General features: G+C 36.2%; 1 protein-coding gene and 1 non-coding gene across 2 annotated transcripts in view; both read left to right on the top strand.

Annotated features, from left to right (window-relative positions):
- Positions 1–23,631, top strand: part of DACH2 (dachshund family transcription factor 2) — a 650,145-nt gene that overhangs the window by 469,053 nt on the left and 157,461 nt on the right. The window lies entirely within an intron of this gene.
- On the top strand, positions 364–454 carry LOC112933617 (small nucleolar RNA SNORD55/SNORD39). The gene has a single exon (XR_003237705.1). It is a non-coding gene; the product is annotated as a small nucleolar RNA SNORD55/SNORD39 (small nucleolar RNA).

A 23,631-nucleotide genomic window follows, 5' to 3' on the forward strand; every position in this document is an offset into this window, starting at 1 on the left:
ATGCTTAACCACTGAGCCACCCAGGTGTCCCTGGAATTTATGTTTCAAAGCAGTTTTATATCCTTTTTATCATATTTCATGCTGTGAAAATCATATGTGAGGGGTAATTATTTACTTATTTTAAGAATGGAGATTGTTTTTCTCTCAGAGAGGTGCATCCTTTATATCCCCTGTAAAATCTAGTTTCCAATTGGAGCTTGATCCCTATCCTGGCCCTGTGTCCTAGTGAGGATGCACCACTCTACCTATATTTTTGACTGATGAACAGAAACAGATTTTAGCAGATCAGCCAGTAACTGATAGAATGATCTCAACTCTCATCTATGTGAACCTTAGTTTCCTTCATCTAAAAAATGATCATTTAGTGGATGATAACACTTCATCCACTAAATGCTGATGCTGTAAGCTCCTGAGTGTGCAAGGGGGGAGCCAACCTTCAAGAGCTAAGCATATGGGGGAGGGGAAAGTTCATTTAAAGAGTTTCAGCTGAAATATACTGCTAGTATAAGTGCAAATTAGAATTCGTTTATCTTCTTATCTATTACATGAAGGAATAAGGTATGGACAATACTATGACTGAACTAACCAGAATATTTTCACATACCACTTTTGTGGCTAAGTTGTCTTTTCTTTGGAGTCAGTGCTATCTAAACATTTGGTACAGATGCAATTGCTGGTGACAGAAATAAATGGGAATAGGGCATTTTCAAAAAGATACATTAAAGATGTCAATAGTAACAGCCTCACAATCCAAATGCCTAATGCATTAAATGTTTTAGTGATATAACTGAATTTTATTTAATGCAGTGACAAAAAATCCTATGCTATATATATTATGTGAGTATAAAATGGATTAGATAAAGCTAGAAATAAATATAATTATTTTCTAGCACTACAATCCTCAGTGCTCCTAATTGTATATATATGATAGCTTCTAATTCAGTTAGGATCAACTATATTCCACATTAGCTTGTCTGTTTAAATCCATGCATTGTACTAGGAAAAAGCCCATTAACTTAATAATATCAATTTAGTTAGTTCTAGCTCATTAACACTGGCACCAAAAGTGTTGTAGAAGAAGACTGGATAATTTTGTTCCTTACATAATTCGTTAGAACCTTAAAGACCTCTTGCCACCATCTACTCTTTCCTTTACACTCTCAGTCACAGCCAAAATTCATCACTGGTTCATTTTTATATGTACATTCAGAAGGCATCATTTATTGCTGTTGTTTGAAAGTCAGCTTTTCAGACTAAAAGAGAAATCACTTGACCTTTCCTAGCCACAATCTCTCATTTGACAACTTTGAAACTCACAATTCACTATAAATGTCCAAATGTTCTACCAGAAAAGAAGCCTGTAAAGGCTTCACTGTTGAGCTTTTCCTATCTTGAATTGATTTTTACTGATGTATACATATGTCATTTTTTAAAGATTTATTTATTTATTTGAGAGACAGAGTGTGTGTAAGTGGGGCGATGGGCAGATGGAGAGTATCTTCAAGCCGACTCTCCCCTGAGCATGGAGCTGTTTGTGGGGTTCAATCCCACAACTCATGAGATCATGATCTGAGTTGAAACCTGACACTTAACTGATTGAGCCACTCAGGTGTCCCTGTATGGTTGGTTTTCATCTTGTACAGCTGAATGGTCAAAAGAGCAGACTAGAATGATGTTCAATATAAATCAAGACCACTCATTAAGATGTTGAGATTATTAAAGATAAATAACATCACTATGAATTGAAACATATGTTTTTAAATATTTTATTTATTTATTCATCAGAGACACACAGAGAGAGGCAGAGGCATAGGCAGAGGGAGAAGCAGACTCCCTACAGGGAGCTTGATGCAGGACTTGATCCCAGGACCCCAGGATCACAACCTGAGCCAAAGGCAGGCGCTCAACCACTGAGCCACCCAGGTTCCACTAAAGGGAATATTTTGATTATCCAGTACTTATTTTTTCTGGCTTAGGAATGGCTTATTACACAAAGTACAAATGAGCTACTTTTTTCTTATTTAAAAATACAAGATTGCTATCTCCTAAAAAAAAAAATAACAGTTTCAAGCTAGTTTTGTACACTCTGAGAAATGTGGACACATCATGCATGTACTCTGGTCTGATCAGTATTTGCTTAAAAGAAGTCTTTCTCTACAAACTAGTGTTTCACATCCTACTGTTAAATAATTTGCTTCTAAGAACCAAATGCAGTATCCAAAGGCTATTGTGTATATTTTCTCCCCTATTATCTTTTAAAAAATATTTCAAATGTAAAAATATGTAATATATATGTAAATTATAAAGTATAATATGTCAGTGAACCCACTATCCAACTCAATAACTAAAACATTACCAAAAACTTGCATCTATTTATGTGCTCATCCCTTTCCCTATACTTCTGCCTCCCCACCAAATGTAAGCACTCTCCAAAATTTTGTGTTTAACTTCTTCTTGTTTTCTATACTGCTTATTTGAAAATAAATATTTAATTTTAGAAACAATTTATAGAATTATAGAATGTCACAGCTGGAAATCACCTGTGAGATCATCCAGCTCGACTCTGTCACTTTACATAAAGGGAAACTGAGATCCCTGGCAGGTAGAATGAGGCTATCTGGCCATTGGGTAGAAATTTAATCATCAGTTGGGAGGTTGGAAATACATTAATGTTCTATGAGTCTACTATCTATTCAGTAATGACTGCAATCATAATAATTGATATTCAAATACTTAGCAATAAAACTAGGTGCTGTAGTTCTTAAATAGGAAGTCTTTGTAACTTAAAAAAGTAAAAATTATATAAAACATATTTACAGAAAAATTGCCTATAAATCATAATTACATATATTGTATTTTAGTCTCTGAATTCTATTATAAACCCAGAGCATCATTTCCATTAAAAACTTTAACATACACAGTAAATTCTTCTAAAGGGCACATCTCAATAAAATAATTTCTGATGAAAATCTGCTCTGATTTTCTTTGGAATTATATTACTGCATACATTATATATATAATATACTATATATAATATTATATATATTTATATATATAATAGAAATACATATAATAGTTATATATGTAACTATTATATATTATATATATTATAACTACATATAATATTTATATATAATATAAATACATATAATAGTTTCAGACCAGCTAAGCAGATTAATTTCCAAAATAGTCCCTAGAAATTGTAGCATATTATTCTTTTGATATCACAGTCATCTCCTTATAGAATTGATAACCTAAGACTTCTTTCTGATGGCTCATCATTGTCACACTCCATTTGTTGGTTAATGGACTCATTTGAGGGGAATTGTGAATAAAATGGTATTGATTTAGCTAAGGAACATTACAATGGAATATTACACAGCCATAAAAAGGATGAGATCTTGTTATTTGTGACAACATGGATGAACCTAAGGGTATTATGCTAAGTGAAATAAGTCAGACTGAAAGAAAGAAATACCATATGATTTCACTCATATGTAGAATCTAAAAAAAATGAATAGACAAACAAAGAAAAAGCACAATCAGACCTGTGAAAAGAACAAACTAATGGTTGTCGGGGGGAATGGGCAAAATTTGGGAAGGGGAGAGAGAGATACAGGTTTCCAGTTATTGAATGAACAAATCATGGGAATAAAAGGCACAGTATAAGGGGAAAAAAGGAATAACATTTAGCAAAGGTTTTATGCTTTGTAAACACAGTATCATGTATCCCTAATTGTTTACTAACTAAAGCTATTTAAACTGGAGCTTCTTACCTTCCTACTGAGGAAATTAAAGGAATTCTGAAGTCTTTTTTTAAGATTTTATTTTTTTATTTTTTTGTATTTTTTTATTGGAGTTCAATTTGCCAACATATAGCATAACATCCAGTGCTCATCCCGTCTAACACTTTTTTAAAAAAGATTTTATTTATTTGAAAGAAAGGGGGAGGAGCAGAGGGAGAGGGACAAGCAGACTCTGTGCTGAGCATGGAGCCAGGTGCAGGTCCAATCCCATGACCCTGAGATCATGAGCAAAATTAAGAGTCAGATGCTTAATCAACTGATCCAACCAGGCACCCCTTGAACTCTTATAAATTGAATATTCAGTATTTGTTTTATCTGTTCTTAAATTCATAGTTTTGTCCACAGTTGAATCTCACTAATTTGTGTTAATGGGGAAGTAGTTAAGTCTGAAATGTAGATAAGCACTGACTAATAGAACTTCCTGTAATGATGAAAATAATTTTCCATGCTGTCCAATATGATAACTACTATCCACATGTGACTTGCATAGCACTTGAAATATGGCTAGTGTGATTGAGTAATTGAATTATTAGTTTTATTTACTTTAATAATTTAAAAAGCAACATTTGACTGATGGCTACCATTTTGGGCAGCTCAGATAGAAACTATCAAAAGGTTAATTTGGTGATATTCAAGAAATAAGGATATAACTGTAAAGATTCATCCTATTAGACACATTTGCCTGAGTTGGTAAGCATTTGTAATTAGTATGCTGTTTGTTTTGACATAATTTTAGGCTAGTTTCTTATGTGAGTGAAACAAATCAAAATTGAGAAAGTGCTTATTTTCTTGATACATCCTTTTTTATAATGTGGGGAGAAATCCATCACCCTACACTCTATTAGTACAGCTACATACTCTAAATTTATTAGTGTAGATATATTGTTTTCTCACAAGGACTAACAATAGAGAGGCACACAGTGATACGATTTTTTTATTAAACATAAGGTATAATAATAATTTCAACGTCAAAATAGAATAAAACCTACCAATCAAAATACTAGACCTCAAAATATTTAGTTCCTATGATAGAGTCTTAACTGCATACCTGGTGTAACCATTTCTGTGACTAGGAAAAGGGATCTTAAAATTAAGTTAATCAGTGCCTAAACATTATCTGTGGTTTTTTACTGAGGTGCCATTTTCATTTAGGAAGCATAATAAAAATGACCTTAAAATGAATATGTAGGTTTCATCCATGAAAATATTGGTTTCTCCAGTCTCTAAAGATCCGTTAGAACTGGTTTGTAGGGGGACCTGGGTGGCTTTGTGGTTGAGTGTCTGCTTTTGGCTCAGGTTGTGATCCTGGGGTCCTGGGATCTAGTTCCACATCAGGGTCCTTGCAGGGAGCCTGCTTCTCCCTCTGCCTACATTTCTGTCTCTCTCTGTGTCTCTCATGAATAAATGAATAAAATCTTTAAAAAACAACTGGTTTGTAAAGCAGGCCTTACCTTTTAATTGAAAACTCTCAAAAAGAATGGTTATTTGTGGCTATATTCCTAAAATCTAAAGAGAATCTTTTTTCATTTACTGTTGGCTTCTAATCATGTGAAAAAGGAAACATTACCATTCTGTCCTAAACATTGGGCCACAATTAAGGCAAAATAGGCTTAGATCCTCAGTGTACTCAGGTTGTAAACAGTAGCCTGACATCAACTGAAAACAAGGAAATGGGGATCCCTGGGTGGCGCAGCGGTTTGGCGCCTGCCTTTGGCCCAGGGCGCGATCCTGGAGACCCGGGATCGAATCCCACATCGGGCTCCCGGTGCATGGAGCCTGCATCTCCCTCCGCCTGTGTCTCTGCCTCTCTCTCTCTCTCTGTGACTATCATAAATAAAAAAAAAAAAAAAAAAAAGAAAACAAGGAAATGGGGTGTAGGTTGGATTATTCCTACAGTGTAACAAGTGTAGTAGTCATGTATGATGTGGACATTAAAAGACCATGTTAAAACAACTTTACCAAAAAACCAAAACAGTTATCAGAAATGAAAAGTGAATTCTCAAGTTTTAAAATGTTTAAGAGCTTTGGGAAGTGTGTATTTGTCATTATGGTTAATTTGCACATACTTCACTGAGGAAAAAGCCAGGGGAGCTAGGCTGAGAACACAGCTGTCCAGGCAGCTCAACTAATTGCCTCTTCATCCTCAACCTCATTTATCTTCATTTCTTCCCAATTATATCAAATTATCAATAGTCTCTGTTGTATCAGTCTTAATCCCCTTTATTCAGGCAGCATTAGATAGTGGCAGATTAATTCTTGGAGGGAGTCGGAGTAAATAACCATGAAATGCCATCTCTGGCAGATGGCATTGCTCACAAGAAATGTGACAAAACATTTGGAATTTATAACTGGGCATTGGTATGAGGATGCAAGCTGTTAATATTTTTTAAAGATATCAAGGTGGTACATGGTAAAAATGTACTGCATATGTCAAAGAAAAAATACAAAGATGTAGGTGTTCATATCTCAAAAGGTTAATACATTTTTAGATGGTATGTTCCCATTGAACACTGTAGCCATGATATCCTTTCATGCCATATTTTATGATAATAAATGGCCTATTTTCATATGAAGCAAAGAATACACATTCTGCATTCAAAGATAGAATATCATTTATTTTTCTTTCTTATCAACAGACAGTGCAATATTTATTGTGTCTATTTCCAAATTGAAAATATGCTTTAAAATTGTAAAAAAAAAAAAAAAGAAATGTCAATAAGAAAACAGTGTTTGGAAACATTTAAATTCTTTATTTGGAAAAGTAAGACAGAATAAAAATCATATTTGTGTCATTTACAAAATAGAAGTAATAGAAATCTAAAGTGTTTCTCTTCAACAAATGTGTTGATTTGCCAAAATAATTACATAACAAATTGTTTTTATGAATTTAATCTTCAGAATCATATGATATGTAGATGTTATTACAAAGATGCAACGGTTGAAATAATAACAATCTTTAAAATGAAATATAAAATAATAAAATAGGACACTTATTGTATCTTATTATCAAGTCAAAGATCTTTTAGCAAGAGCTAGTGGATTTATATTTGACCTTTTCTATAACACAACCCTGGTTAGGGAGTGGGTATCTCTGTCATATTAACACTAGGTGCTAAATTCAATGGAATGACCACAAATTGGAATGATGACCCCTTTCTTCAGTGACTGAGAAGGGGTAAAGGGGACAAAACTATGAAGCTGCCTGCTTCCATGGCATCCCAAGGTACCAAATCTCTAAGCCCTTTTATCTTCTCCTTTTTAGGCTACTCTTGGGTAACTGTATCTTACATCGTCGTCTGTCTCCTGCATTGTCTTATCCAAGTTAAATCTCAGAAATATTCTTTCTCATCTCAGTTTCTTCAGTAGTTTAAATTTTGCATATTTTCTGTATAAAATGTATCTAAGCTGCATGGTAAACATGTATGAATTGAGTTGTTAATTGAGCTCAGAAAATAATAATTTCTAGCTTCCCCCCCCCCATACTTACTCTTGAGGCTTCTTAATTCGAAACCAAAATTTCAAGGCTACTTTATATTGTGCGCCATTAGGTTGGGACAGTTTAGGAAATTTTCATGAAATCAAGGATAAGTTGTCCCCACACTGATGTATCAACTGTTCATCCCACTTTTATTTAGAGTTTGAATCCGTGCTGTTTTTTTGCTCTACAACCTGGACAAAACATATTATTACCATTGAGAACTTAATGCAAAAACATATTATAGACAAATCCAAACTTTTAAGATGTCTATGGTATTGTAATGTCAATAGCTCTAGAGCTACTAATATTTTATAAAACTTTGAAAAGTTATTTTTAAAATGTAACATACTTTGCTTTCAGTGTGAGGCATAGGTGATATTATTTTTTCTAAATGTATTTATGATGTCAGATTGTCAACCTTGGAAACAAAAGTTTGTAAATTGCCAAAAGTACCAGACATCTTTTGCTATTTTTGCTTCACTGCCAGTGCTAAAAAGCTGAGGTGTGTGGTGTGTCAGTGCATATTTAACTTTTCATTCTTACAGGAATGAGTCTGAGCTTAATGGTGTTTATGGGTTGGGATATAATAGACTGAGAACAATAAATATATTATAAATAATAAATTGAATTATGCAACTGAATGGGCAAAATAGACTCATTTGTTTAAATTCTATTCCTCTTTTATTAGCATATCATATATACCATGAAGAGGCCAATTTAAATAATTCAATAATGTAAAAGTTCAATTTTTAATAAAAATTTCAAACATTAAATTGTATTATTTTTAATATTAATTTTGCACCTCCATGTATTGCTCAATTTTGAAAATGAATATTGAAACATAACCAAAAAGGTTCTTAAACTTTTATAACTATTGCACTGCTCCTGACAAAATAAAACTTGTTAATGATAACCAAGGATCATCTCTTATTGCAGAATATATAATCATATTTTGAAACATTTGCCTAATATGTATAAATGTGTGTATATGTATGTGTATTAAAAATTGAAGCTAAATGATTAACACATTAAGTATTTTTACACAATATTTTATTTCTTTTTTTGAAAAATGTATTCATAGAAATAATCTGGAGTCAAACTATCAGACAATTTTTTTTTACCTTCCTGCCTATGGTGCATTGAATGGACATTTGGAAATCAAATAAATAATGCTTCTCCTTGATCACTAAAAAATTAGGATATCTGAACTGCATTCACCACTATTTTCATTTAAAAAATCTTAGTGGCTTTTCCAACAAGTAAATTTATTTTATTTATTTAATTCATTATGACTTGATTTTAAAACGGTATTTCTTTATCTATGACTCGGCTCACAGACAATTGAAATCATGTGTTTCACACTCATAAATCTGTATGTATGTCTGACTCCATTCCATCATGCTTAATATGATTTTCTTGAATTTGTTTCTTTACGATATGGTAAGCATATAATATCAAAAGAATGCCACTATGAAAAGGATGTGTTCTTTTTTCCCCCATCTATCTATATCACTATATACTTCTCTCTACTTAAGGTATTTCTATTGTATTTTGAATTAGATATATTTTCATAACTTTAAGCCCATGGCTTTTGGCATCTTTTTCTGAAGATATTTTCTCAGTTTTCTTCACAAAGTGTCTCGTTTTGCTCCTCAGAGTCTAAACAGTATCATGCACATTCACAGTCAAAGCTTCAGTTAAAAGAATTAGTGTCAATATGCCTTGTATAAACACTATTGATAATAGTAGCTTGATGTGTGTGTTCTAGAGTCTGTTTTGATTCAACTCCTTACTGGCTGTGTGAGCTTGGACAAATTAATCTTTTTGAGTTAAGGTTTTTTTCTATAAAGTGTATCTGATTATGGTACCTACCATATAGGGCTGTTGTAAGGATTAGATGAATAGTTTCTGGAACATATCAAGTGCTCAATGTGCTTTGAACATTTTTCTGGAACAATTTAGGGTCTCAATAAATATGATTCCCATTGATATTAGATTTATATATTGTAATTTTTTCTAAGTAGTGACTCAGAACGACTAATTGTAGTTTTAATTACTCAACATAGTTGAGTAAATAAATTGCATTTATTAACCACTTTGATACCATCAGCAGTAAGTCACAAGTCCTTTCATATTAGAAGTGAAAGACTCATTCCATATATCCATAGGCACACTGAATGCAGGCCTAGTAAAATTTTCTTGTCAATTCTATAATTGTTACATGTTGTTTTTTAATTGTTATATATTGTTATTGTTACTTTCATTCTATATTTATTTCCATCTTCTGTACCATTTCCTTCTTTTTTTCCTTTTCACCTTTTAAAAGCTATGTTGCTCTACACTCTCTTTTATTCCATCTAAAATTGTTTTGATTTATTTAATGCTTTAGCTTAACAAAATATATGTCTGTTTCCCTTTGTATATTATGCTAGGCGCCTGCCTTGTATTTCAATTCATTATCTTTTCCTCAGCTTTATAGATTTTCATGAATTTGAGTGTTTAGCTAAAAACATTAAAATGTGATCTGTCTCTCTAAAATAAATAAATGAGGGGCAAAAGGGTGACTCAGTGGTTGAGTGTGTCTTTGGCTCAGATCGTGGTCCCAGGGTCCTGGGATCGAGTTTCACATCTCCTTCTGCCTATGTCTCTGCCTCTCTGTGCGTGTCTCTCATAAATAAATAAATAAATAAATAAATAAATAAAAAAATAAATAAATAATCTTTGAAAAGAAAAATCTTTTTTTTTTTTTAAAAAATGGTGCTCCTAGGTGACTTAGTCAGTTAAGCATCTGACTTTGGCTTAGGTCATGATCTCAGGATCCCGGGATCCAGCACCATGTGGAGCCCCTGGTAGAGCCCCATCAGGCTCCATACTCAGTGGGGAGTTGCTTCTCCCTCTGCCCCGCCCATTGTTCCATCCCCTTCTCATGTTCTCTCTCTCAAATAAATGAAAAATCTTTTATAAAATAAAACGTAATCTTGTTTCTCTAGTGTAGATTTTGGTCTTTATTTGAGTAAAATGATTTTTTTTTCTCCTGAAGTTCTCTTTTCCTCTGTATTTTGCACTTTCACATTGTCTGCTTCTTTCTTCTATATTTTATTATATCTTGCATTTGTTTTAGAGTGACATAAATTTTTTTTTGAAAAAAGTTGTAATCCATTTTCTCTACCAAATTTCTTCTCATTTTAGTACTTATTCCATCTTACTAAATATGTTGCTTTTTCTTATGGTTCTTCTTTTGAGAAATACTAAGATTAATACCTACTGTATGCCAGCCAAATTCAACCTCCTTTGTACAGGGAGAAAGAGAAAAAAGAATCATCTCTTTTTGCGTTACCAAGAGGATATCAATATACATTGTTGTTTAGATCTCATGTACCCTCTTTAATACACAGTCTTTTTAAATGAAAAAAATATACATATATACACTTTCTGAAATGCCCAATATTTTTGTACCTTCTTTTATCTGCTTCTGAAATGAAGTTTGATTTAGCTAATATATCTTTCAAGAAAAAAATGGAATACACATTTCAATATTCAAAAGAGCTGGCTGGCACCATTTCCCTCCATCATCCCTCAGCATAAACACAGAACCAACTTAGTAAAAAGCACATCCCTGACACTGGCTGCTTAACCAGCTTACACCAGGTGCAACACCTCTGCACTTTGTTGGTATTGCCCTTCTCTGTCAAGTATGTCTCAGTCCCAACACAGTGGGCTCTTTCCCCAGAAGACAGCAGAAACCCCTGTCCACACCACTTCCCCCAACCAGAGACTTATGCAAGGCTTCATTTCTAGTGGAATTAACACCAGGTCTTATTTAACAAGCACACCAAAGCACACTAGTTAAAACTTGCAACACTCTGGCCAAGGACCAAACACTGCCCATGACAGACAAGGAGATCCTCTGCAGGCAACAGGCCTGAATGACACAGCAACTTAAACACAGAAGCAGAGTGCATGCAGCACACACAAGAGACACTCCCTGAAGTGCCTGATCCTGGACACTATATGACGTTTTCTTCATAAAGCCATTACTCTCAGGAGCAGGAAACATAACAGGCTTTCTAACACAGAGAAGACAGAGACTTAGACAAAATACCAACATAGGGGAATTCATCCCAGAATGAAACAACAAGATCAGGTCATGGCCATAGATCTAAACAATACAGATATACCTAATATGTCTGATGGATAATTTAAAGGTATAATCATAAGGACACTCAGCTTGAGAAAAGAATGGGAAACTTCAGGGAGGCCCTTACTACAGAAAGAAAAGAGCTAAAAAAACAATCATTCAGAAATGAAAATTGCAATAACTGAGATTAGAAACAGACTGTATACAATGAACATAAGGATGGAAGAAGCAGAGGAATGAATAAGTGATATAGAAGACAAAATAAATGAAAATAATGAAGTCGAACAAAAGAGAAAGAAGAATTATGGATCACAAGAATAGATTTAGGGAACTCAGTGACTCCATCAAATGTAATAACATTCATATTTTAGGAGTCCCAGAAAAAGATAAAGAAAAGGGGGCAGAAAATTATTTGAGGGAATAGTAACTGAAATCTTCCTTAATCTGGGGAAGGAAACAGATATTCACATCCAAGAGGCAGAGAACTACCATTAAAATCAATAAAAGCAGGCCAACACCAAGATATATTATAATTAAATTAGCAAAACACAGTAATAAAAAAATTCTAAAAAGTAAGACAAAAGAAGTCCTTAACTATAAGAAAAGACCCATCAGGACAGCTGCAGATCTCTCAACAGAAATGTGGCAGGCCAGAAAGACTGGCATGATATATTCATATGCTGAATAGGAAGAATCTGCAGCCAAGAATACTCTACTCAGCAAGGCTATCACTCACAATTGCAGGAGAGATAAACAATTTCCCAGACAAACAAAAACTAAAGGAGTTTGTGACCACTAAAACAGCCCTGCGAAAAATATTAAAGGGGACTCTTTGAGTTGAAAGGAAAGATCAAAAGTGAAAAAAAAAGAACAGAGAAAATCTCCAGAAACAATGACAAAACAAGTAATAAAATGGCACTAAAGACATATCTATCAATAATTACTCTGAATGTGAATGGGCTAAACAGTCTGATCAAAAAAAGAGGGTGTCATAATGGATAATAAATAAGACTCACTTATATTCTGCCTATAAGAGACACATTCTAAACATAAACACACCTGCAAATTGAAAGCGAGGAGATGGAAAACATATATCATGCAAATGTACTTCAAAAGAGAGGTGGAGTAGCCATATTTATATGAGACAAAGTAGATTTTAAACTGAAGACTCTAACAAGAGATGAAGAAGAATACCATATTATAATTAAATGGACTATCCAGGGGATCCCTGGGTGGCGCAGCGGTTTGGCGCCTGCCTTTGGCCCAGGGCGCAATCCTGGAGACACAGGATCGAATCCCACATCAGGCTCCCGGTGCATGGAGCCTGCTTCTCCCTCCGCCTGTGTCTCTGCCTCTCTCTCTCTCTCTCTGTGACTATCATAAATAAATAAAAATTAAAAAATTAATTAAAAAAATAAATGGACTATCCAACAAGAAGATCTAACAATTATAAGTATTTATGCCCCCAATATAGAAGCACCCAAATATATAAACAAAATAATGAACAAAGAAACTCATTAACAATAATACAACAATAGTATGAGACTTTGATATTTTGGACAAATCATCTAAGCAGAAAATCAGAAAGGAAACAATGGCTTTGAATGATGCTCTAGATCAATTGGACATAACAGATATATTCAGAACATTCCATCCTAGAATAGCAGAATACACATTCTTTTCAAGTGCACATGAGATATTCTCTGTAATAGATCATATTCTAGGTCACAAATCAGGCTTCATCAATAAGAAAAGTATTGAGATAATACCATGCTTATTTTCTGAACACATTATGAAACTTGAAGTCAAGCACAGGAAAAAATTTGAAAAGACCAGAAATACATGCTAATAAACAATAAGTGGGTCAACCAGGAAATCAAGGAGGAAATTTAAAAAATACATGTAACAAATTAAAATGAAAATGCGATATTTTAAAAAACTTTGGGATGCAGCAAAAGTAGTCCTAAGAAGGAAGTATATATAATACAGACCTAAGTGAAGAAGCAAGGCAAACCTCAAAAAAAAAAAAAAAAAAAAAACCCTAACCTTACACTTAAACAAACTAGAGAAAGAACAACAAATGAAACTTAAAGCCAGTAGTAGAAGTAACAACTAACAATAAGAGAATATTATGAAAAACTATATGCCAACAAACTGAAAAACCTGGAAAAATGGATAAATTCCTAGAAATATATAAACTACCAAAAGTGAAACAGGAAGAAATAGAAAACTTCAATAGACTGGAAACCAGCAAAGAAATTGAGTCAGTAATTAAAAATCTCTCAACAAACCAAATTGCAGGGCCACATGGCTACCCAGGGGAATTCTACCAAACATTTAAAGAGTTAATACCTATTCTTCTCAAACTATTCCAAAAAACAGAAATGGTAGGAAAACTCCCAAAATAGTTCTATGAGGCCACCATTACCCTGATACCAAAACAAGACAAGAACTCCACTAAAAAAGAGAACTGCAGGCCAATATCCCTGATAAAATGGATGCAAAAGTTCTCAATAAAATACTAGCAAAATGAATCCAATAATACATTCAAAGAATCATTGATAATGATCAAGTGCGATTTATTCCTAGGCTACAAGGGTGGTTCACTACTCACAAATCAATTAATATGGGGGGATAGGTAACTGCTTGATGGGCATTAAGGAGAACATTTGATGTAATGAACACTGGTTGTTATATGTAACTGATGAATCACTGAATTCTACCACTGAAACTAATAATACACTATATGCTAATTACATTAAATTTAAATATAATTTTTTAAAGTGCAAGAACCATAATATCCTCTCAATAGATGCAGAAAAAGCATTTGACAAAGTCAAAGTCTAGAACAAGACAGTGATGTCCACTGTCACCATTGGTATTTAACATAGTACTGGAAGTCCTAGCCACAGCAATAAAACAATAGGAAAAATAAAAGGCAACCAAATCAGTATGGAGAAAGTCATACTTTCATTATTTGTATATCACATTGTATTCTATGTAGAAAACCCAAAAGACTCCACCAAAAATTTGCTAAAACTGATACACGAATCAAATAAAGTCTCAGGATATGGGATCCAATGTACAGAGATATGTGGCATTTCTTTTTTTTTTTTTTAAACATTTTTTTTAATCTTTATTTATTTATGATAGTCACAGAGAGAGAGAGAGGCAGAGACACAGGCAGAGGGAGAAGCAGGCTCCATGCACCGGGAGCCCGATGTGGGACTCGATCCCGGGTCTCCAGGATCGCGCCCTGGGCCAAAGGCAGGCGCCAAACCGCTGCACCACCCAGGGATCCCAGCATTTCTATACCCAATAATGAAGCAGGAGAAAAATAAGTCAATCAATCCATATTTACAATTGTCTGGAAAAAAAAATGGAAGATACCTAAGAATAAACCTAACTAAAGAGGTAAAAGATCTGTATTCTGAAAAATATGAAACACTGATGAAAGACATAGAAGATGACACAAAAATGAAAAAATGTTCCATGGTCATGGTTTGAAAGAACAAATTTTGTTAAAATGTCTACATTACACAAAGCAATCTACACATTCAAAGCAATCCCTATCAAAATACCACCAGCATTTCTCACAGAGCTATAATAATCCTAAAACTTGTATGGGATCCCAAAATACCACGAATAGCCAAAGCAATCTTCAAAAAGTAAAGCAAAGATGAATGTGTCACAATTCCGGACATCAAGCCATATTAAGAAGCTATAGTGATCAAAAGATTATGGTACTGGCACAAAAATAAACACATAGACCATGGAACAGAATAGTAACCACAACTGTATGGTCAATTAATCTCCAAAAACACAGGAAAGAATATCCTATTGAAAAAAGACAAGCTCTTCAGCAAATGGTGTTAGGAAAACTGGACAGTCACATGTAAAAGAATGAAACTGGACTACTTTCTTACATCACACACAAAAATAAATTCACAATGGATGAAAACACTAAGTCTGAGACAGGAAACCATTAATCCAAGAGAAGAACACAGCTAGTCACCTCTTTGACATTGGCTGTAGCAACTTCTTACTAGATATGTCTCCTGAGGCAAGAAAAACAACAGCAAAAATAAATTCTGGGACTCCATCAAAATAAAATCTCCTGCACAATGAAGACAACAATCAACAAAAACTTAAACCTATGGAACAGGAGAAGATATTTGCAAATGATATATAGGAAAAAGGGTTAGAATCCAAAATCTAGAAAGTATTTATAAAACTCTACATCCCAAAATCAAATAATCCGGTTAAGAAATGTGCAGAAGGCATGAATAGACATTTTTCTGGAGAATACATCTAGATATCCAATAGAGACACGAAAGGATACTCAGCATCATTCACTGTGAGGGAAATACAAATCAAAACTGCTATGAGATATCACCTTGGAGCAGTCAAAATACCTAAAATAATAACACAAGAAACCATAGGTGCTGGTGAGGATGGGGATAATGGAAATCTTCTTACACTGTTGTTGGAAGTGCAGACTGGTGTAACCACTCTGGGGAAAAGTATAGAGATTACTCAAAAAATTAAAAATAGACCTTCCTTAGGATCCAGCAATGGCACTACTAGGTAGTGCCAAAATATACAAAAATACTAGTTACTTCAAGGGGATACATGTACCCCAGAGTGTATAGTAGCACTATCAAAAATAGCTCAATGTCCATCAACTGATGAATAAAGAAGATATGGCTTATATATACAATGGAATATCACTCAGCCATCAAAAATGATGAAATCTTGCCATTTGCAATGATGTGTATGGAGCTAGAGAGTATTATGTTAAGTGAAATAAGTCAGAGAAAGACAAATACCATATGATTTCACTCATCTAAAATTTAAGAAATAAAACAGTTGAACACAGAGGAACGGAAATAAAGAGAAGGAATTAAACCATAAAAGACTCTTAATTATAGAAATCATACTGAGGATTGATGGAGAAAGGTGAGGAGGGGATGGGCTATATGGGTGATAGTATTTGTTGAGTTGAACACTGGGTGTTAATGTAAGTGATGAAAGACTAAATTCTACTCCTGAAATCAATTTTATTTTATATGATAAGTAACTAGAACTTAAATAAAACTCAAAATGAAAAAAAAAAGACAAATTCCTTGATTACACTCATTTGTGAAATTTAAATAACAAAAAAGATAGGCAAACCAAGAAACAGGCTATTAACTATAGAGAACAAACTGATGGTTACCAGAGGAGAGGTGGGTGGGGAAATAGGTTAAATAGGTGATGGGTATTAAGGGGGCATTTGTGATGAACACCAGGTGTTGCATATAACTGTTAAATCATTAAATTCTACACCTGAAAATAACATTAGACTCTATGTTGACTACCTGGAATTTAATTAAAAATTTGGAAGAAACAAAAAAGTGGGCAGAAGACCTGAATCAACATTTTCCAAAGAAGACATACAGATGGCCAACAGACACATGAAAAGATGCTTGACATTACTAATCATCAGGGAAATGCAGATCAAAACCGCAATGAGATATCAGCTCAGACCTGTTAGAATGGCGATAATCAGAAAGATAAGAAATCACAGGTATTGGTAAAGATGGTAAGAAAAAGAAACCCTCCTACAACGTTGATGAGAATACAGGCTGATACAGCCACTACAGTAAACAGTATGAGGTTCCTCCAAACATTAAAAATAGAAACACTATATGATTTAAGAATTCCACTCGTGGGCCTTTCTGCCCCTGGATACCGCCGAGTAAGCATCATTAAAGTCTCCCATCCCACCGCTGTCATGTCTAAGTCAGAGTCTCCCAAAGAGCCTGAGCAGCTGCGGAAGCTCTTCATTGGAGGTTTGAGCTTTGAAAGAACCGATGAGAGTCTGAGGAGCCATTTTGAGCAATGGGGGACGCTTACAGACTGTGTGGTAATGAGAGAACCCAACACCAAGCGCTCCATAGGCTTTGGGTTTATCACGTAGGCCACCGTGTAGGAGGTGGACGCAGCCATGAACGCTCGTTGCACAAGGTGGACAGAAGAGTTGTGGAACCAAAGAGGGCTGTCTCCCAAGAAGATTCTCAAAGACCTGGTGCCCACTTAACTGTGAAAAAGATTTTTGTTGGTGGCATTAAAGAAGACACTGAAGAACATCATCTAAGATTATTTTGAACAGTATGGGAAAATTGAAGTGATTGAGATCATGACTGACCAAGGCAGTGGCAAAAAGAGAGGTTTTGCTTTTGTGACCTTTGATCACCATGACTCTGTAGACAAGATGGTCATTCAAAAATACCATACTGTGAATGGCCACAACTGTGAAGTAAGGAAAGCCCTATCGAAGCAAGAGATGGCTAGTGCTTCATCCAGCCAAAGAGGCCGAAGTGGTTCTGGAAACTTTTATGGTGGTCGTGGAGGTGGTTTTGGTGGGAATGACAACTTTGGTAGTGGAGGGAACTTCAGTGGTTGAGGTGGCTTTGGTGGCAGTCGAGGTGGTAGTGGATACCGTGGCAGTGGGGATGGCTATAACGGAATTGGTAATGATGGAAGCAACTTTGGACGAGGTGAAATCTACAACGATTTTGGCAATTACAACAATCAATCCTCAAATTTTGGACCCATGAAAGGAGGAAATTTTGGAGGCAGAAGCTCTGGCCCCTATGGTGGTGGAGGAGGCCAATACTTTGCCAAACCAAGAAACCAAGCTGCCTATGGCAGTTCCAGCAGCAGCAGCTATGGCAGTGGCAGAAGGTTTTAATTACTGCTAGAAAACAAAGCTTAGCAGGAGAGGAGAGCCAGAGAAGTGACAGGGAAGTTCCAGGTAACAACAGATTTGTGAACTCAGCCAAGCATAGTGGTGGCAGGACCTAGCTGCTACAAAGAAGACATGTTTTAGACAATACTCATGTGTATCGGCAAAAACACGAGGACTGTATTTGTGACTAATTATATAACAGATTATTTTAGTTTCTGTTCTGTGGAAAGTGTAAAGCATTCCAACAAAGGGTTTTAATGTAGATTTTCTTTTTGCACCCAGCTGTAGATTGCTAAATGTAATAGTCTGATCATGATGCTGAATAAACGTATCTTAAGAAAAAAAAAGAATTCCACTCTTGGGAACTGGGGGCAAGATGGTGGAAGAGTAGGGTACCCAAGTCACCTGTCCCCAGCAAATTACCTAGATAACTTTCAAATCATCCTGAAAACCTATGAATTAGGTCTGAGATTTAAAGAGAGAACAGCTGGAACGCTACAGTGAGAAGAGTTTGTACTTCTATCAAGGTAGGAAGATGGAGGAAAAAAATAAATAAAAAAGCATCCAAAGGGGAGGAACCAGGCTAAGGCCCTGTGGCGAGTGCCCCCAGGACAGGAAAGCCCAGGCCCTGAGACAGGAGCTTTACCAATCTTCCCAGACAGAAAGGCGCTCACAGGGAGTAGGAGCTGGATGCCAGGAGGGGCAAGGATGCCCTCAGGCTCCCAGGGGCACTAACAGAGGAACTGCGCCCCGGGGGAGAGCGCACCACACCCCGCGGCTGAGCTTCCTAAAGGGTTGCAGCGTGCACCCGTCGGGGCCCTGGGAGCCGCTCGGCTGCTGGCTCAGGCGTTCCCTGGGACCGTGATTCCAGCAGAGCAGGCCCCGGAGCCAGGGCACGGGAGAACACAGCCTAAGTTCTGGCACTCCCCCCGGGGACAGGCAGAAGCTGGGAGGGCACAGGAGCAAGAACGTTCCTGCTGCCGGCGGCCCTGAGCTATGCAGATCGGCAACCCCCCACCCCCGGAGCATCCAGGCCCCTGTGGCCTGGGAGCTGCAGTAGTTACTGTGGGAGCTGACTCCAGAGCTGGAGAGCTGGCCACCACCACTGTTCTTCCTCCTCCTGGTGTCCCCTGGTACCTGGGATTGAGCAGGGGCCTCACTGGATAAACAGCTCCCACTGAGCCATGCACCTGGCAGGGGGATGGGCAGTTCCCCACATACACACATCTGAGAAACAGCACACCAGGCCCCTCCCCCAGAAGACCAGCTGGAAGGACAGGGTAAAATCAAGTTATTGACCAAGCAGCACTGGAAAGTTCCAGGGGAAGTGGAAGGGTTTACAGTATATAGAATAAGAGGATACTCCCCCTTGTTTTTTGTTCTCTGTTTGTTTGCCCCCCCCCCTCTTTTTTTCTCTCCTTTTCTCCTTTTTCCAGTACAACTATTTTTTGGGCACTCTGCACTGAGCAAAATGACTAGAAGGAAAACTCACTACAAAAGAAAGAATTAGAAACAGTCCTCTCTCCCACAGAGTTACAGAATTTGGATTACAATTCAATATCAGAAAGCCATTTCAGAAGCACAATTATAAAGCTACTGCTGGGTCTAGAAAAAAAGCATAAAGGATTCAAGAGACTTCATGACTGCAGAATTTAGATCCAATCAGGCAGAAATTAAAAATCAATTAAATGAGATGCAATCCAAACTGGAGGTCCTAACGATGAGAGTTAATGAGGTAGAAGAACGAGTGAGTAACATAGAAGACAAGTTGATGGAAAGGAAGGAAACTAGGGAAAAAAGAGAAAAACAATTAAGGAATCATGAGGATAGGTTAAGGGAAATAAATGACAGTCTCAGAAGGAAAAATCTATGTTTAATTGGAGTTCCTGAGGGCGCTGAAAGGGACAGATCCAGAAAATGTATTTGAAGAAATCAGAGCTGAGAACTTCCCTAACTTGGGAAGAGAAACAGGCATTCAGATACAAGAGCTAGAGAGATCCCCCCTAAAATCAATAAAAACTTCTCAACACCTCGACATTTAATAGTGAAGCTTGCAAATTCCAAAGATAAAGAGAAGATCCTTAAAGCAGCAAGAGGCAAGAAATACCTAAACTTTATGAGGAGAAGTATTAGGTTAACAGCAGACCTCTTCACAGAGACCTGGCAGGCCAGAAAGGGCTGGCAGGATATATTCAGGGTCCTAAATGAGAAGAACACGCAGCCAAGAATACTTTATCCAGCAAGGCTCTAATTCAGAAAAGGAGAGATAAAGAGCTTCCAACATAGGCAGAAACTAAGAATATGTGACCACCAAACCAGCTCTCCAAGAAAAATTAAGGGGGACTCTGTAAAAGAAAGAGAAAGTCCAAGGAAACAATCCACAAAACAGGGACTGAATAGGTATCATGATGACACTAAACTCGTATTTTCAATAGTAACTCTGAACGAAAATGGGATTAATGATCCCATCAAATGGCGCAGGGTTTCAGACTGGATAAAAAAGCAAGACCCATCTATTTGCTGTCTAAAACAGACTCATTTTAGTCAGAAGGACACCTCCTGCCTATAAATAAAAGGTTGGAGAACAATTGACCAATCAGATGGTCCTCAAAAGGAAGCAAGGGTGGCCATCCTTATATCAGATAAATTAAAGTTTATCTCAAGAACTGTAGTCAGAGATGAAGAAGGACACTATATCATACTTAAAGGATCTATCCAACAAGAGGACCTAAAAATCATCAATATTTATGCCTCAAATGTGGGAGCTCACAAGTAAATCAATCAATTAATAACCAAAATTAAGACATACTAAGATAATAACACACTATACTTGGTAACTTGAATGTAGTGCTTAGTGCTTTCTACAATTGACAGGTCTTCTTAGCACATCTCCAAAGAAACAAGAGCTTTAAATGATACACTGGACAGATGGATTTCACAGATATTTACAGAACTTTACATCCAAACGCAACTGAATACACATTCTTCTCAAGTGCACATGGAACTTTCTCCAGAATAGACCACATACTGGGTCAGAAAGCAGGTCTTAACTGATACCAAAAGATTGGGATCGTCCCCTGCATATGTTCAGACCATAATGCTTTGAAACTAGAACTTAATCACAACAAGAAGTTGGAAGGATTTCAAACACATGGAGGTTAAGGACCATCCTGCTAAAAGATGAAGGGGTCAACTAGGAAATTGGAGAAGAATTAAAAAGATTCATGGAAACTAATGAGGATGAAGATACAACCATTCAAAATCTTGGAGATACAGCAAAAGCAGACCTGAAGGGGAAATACATGGCAATACAAGGATCCATTCAAAAACTGGAAAGAACTCAAATACAAAAGCTAACCTTACACATAAAGGAGCTAGAGAAAAAACAGCAAATAGATCCTACACCGAGCAGAAGAAGAGAGTTAATAAAGATTTGAGCAGAACTCAATGAAATAGAGACCAGAAGAACTGTGGAACAGATTAACAAAACCAGGAGTTGGTTCTTTGAAAGAATTAATAAGATAGATAAACCATTAGCCAGCCTTATTAAAAAGGAGAGAGAAAAGACTCAACTTAATAAAATTATGAATGAGAAAGGAGAGATCACCACCAATACCAAAGAAATACAAACGATTTTAAAAACTTATTATGAGCAGCTATACACCAATAAATTAGGCAATCTAGAAGAAATGGAAACATTATTGGAAAACCACAAACTACCAAAACTGGAACAGGAAGAAAGAAAACCTGAACTGGCCGATAATCAGGGAGGAAATTGAAACAGTCATCAAAAAGCTCCCAAGACACAAAAGTCCAGGGCCAGATGGCTTCCCAGAGGAATTCTATCAAAGGTTTAAAGAAGATACCATACCTATTCTACTAAAGCTGTTCAGAAAGATAGAAAGAGATAGAGTACTTCCAAACTCGTTCTATGAGTCCTGCATCACCTTAATTCCAAAACGAGACAAAGTCCCCACCAAAAAGGAGAAGTATAGACCAATATCCCTGATGAACATGGATGCAAAAATTGTCAGCAAGATACTAGCGGATCCGACAATACAGTAAGAAGATTATTCACCATGATCAAGTGGGATTTCTCCCCAGGATGCAAGGCTGGTACAACACTCCTAGAGCAATAACCGTGATTGATCATATCAGCAAGCGAAAAAACAAGAACCGTATGGTCCTCTCAATAGATGCAGAGAAAGCATTTGACAAAACACAGCATCCATTCCTGATCAAAACTCTTCAGAGTGTAGGGATAGAGGGAACATTTCTCAACATCTTAAAAGCCATCTACGAAAAGCCCACAGCAAATATCATTCTCAATGGGGAAGCACTGGGAGCCTTTCCCCTAAGATCAAGAACAAGACAGGGATGTTCACGCTCACCACTGCTATTCAACATAGTACTAGAAGTCCTAGCCTCAGCCATCAGACAACAAAAATACATTAAAGGCATTCAAATTGGCAAAGAAGAAGGCAAACTCTTCCTTTTCGCCGATGACATGATACTCTACATAGAAAACCCAAAAGCCTCCACCCCAAGATTGCTAGAATTCATACAGCAATTTGGTAACGTGGCAGGATACAAAATCAATGCCCAGAAATCAATGGAATTTCTATACACTAACAATGATACTGAAGAAAGAGAAATTAAGGAGTCAATCCCATTTACAATTGCACCCAAAAGCCTAAGATACCTAGGAATAAACCTAACCAAGAAGGAAAAGATCTATATCCTGAATACTACAGAACACTTCTGAAAGAAATTGAGGAAGACACAAAGAGATGGGAAAATATTCCATGCTCATGGATTGGCAGAATTAATATTGTGAAAATGTCAATGTTACCCAGGGCAATTTGCACATTTAATGCAATCCCTATCAAAATACCATGGACTTTCTTCAGAGAGTTGAAACAATAGGATCCAACAGCACATTAAGATTATTATTATTCACCATGACCAAGTATGATTTATCCCCGGGACACAAGGCTGGTTCAACAGTCATAAAACAATCAATGTGATTCATCATATCAGCAAGAGAAAAACCAAGAACCATATGATCCTCTCAATAGATGCAGAGAAAGCATTTGACAAAATACAGCATCCATTCCTGATCAAAACTCTTCAGAGTGTAGGGATAGAGGGAACATTCCTCAGCATCTTAAAAGCCATCTATGGAAAGCCCACAGCAAATATCATTCTCACTGGAAGCCTTTCCCCTAAGAACAGGAACAAGACAAGTATGTCCACTCTCAGCACTGCTATTCAACATAGCACTAGAAGTCCTAGCTTCAGCGATCTGGTAACAAGAAGAAATGAAAGGTATTCAAATTGGCAAAGAAGAAGTCAAACTCAGATAAAGGGCTAGTAATCAAGACGTATAAAGAACTTATGAAACTCAACAGTAAAGAAACAAACAATCCAATCATGAAATGGGCAAAAGACATGAATAGAAATTTCACAGAGGAAG

This window comes from Vulpes vulpes, chromosome X (assembly GCF_048418805.1).
Source record: "Vulpes vulpes isolate BD-2025 chromosome X, VulVul3, whole genome shotgun sequence".
NCBI classification, from domain to species: Eukaryota; Metazoa; Chordata; class Mammalia; order Carnivora; family Canidae; genus Vulpes; species Vulpes vulpes.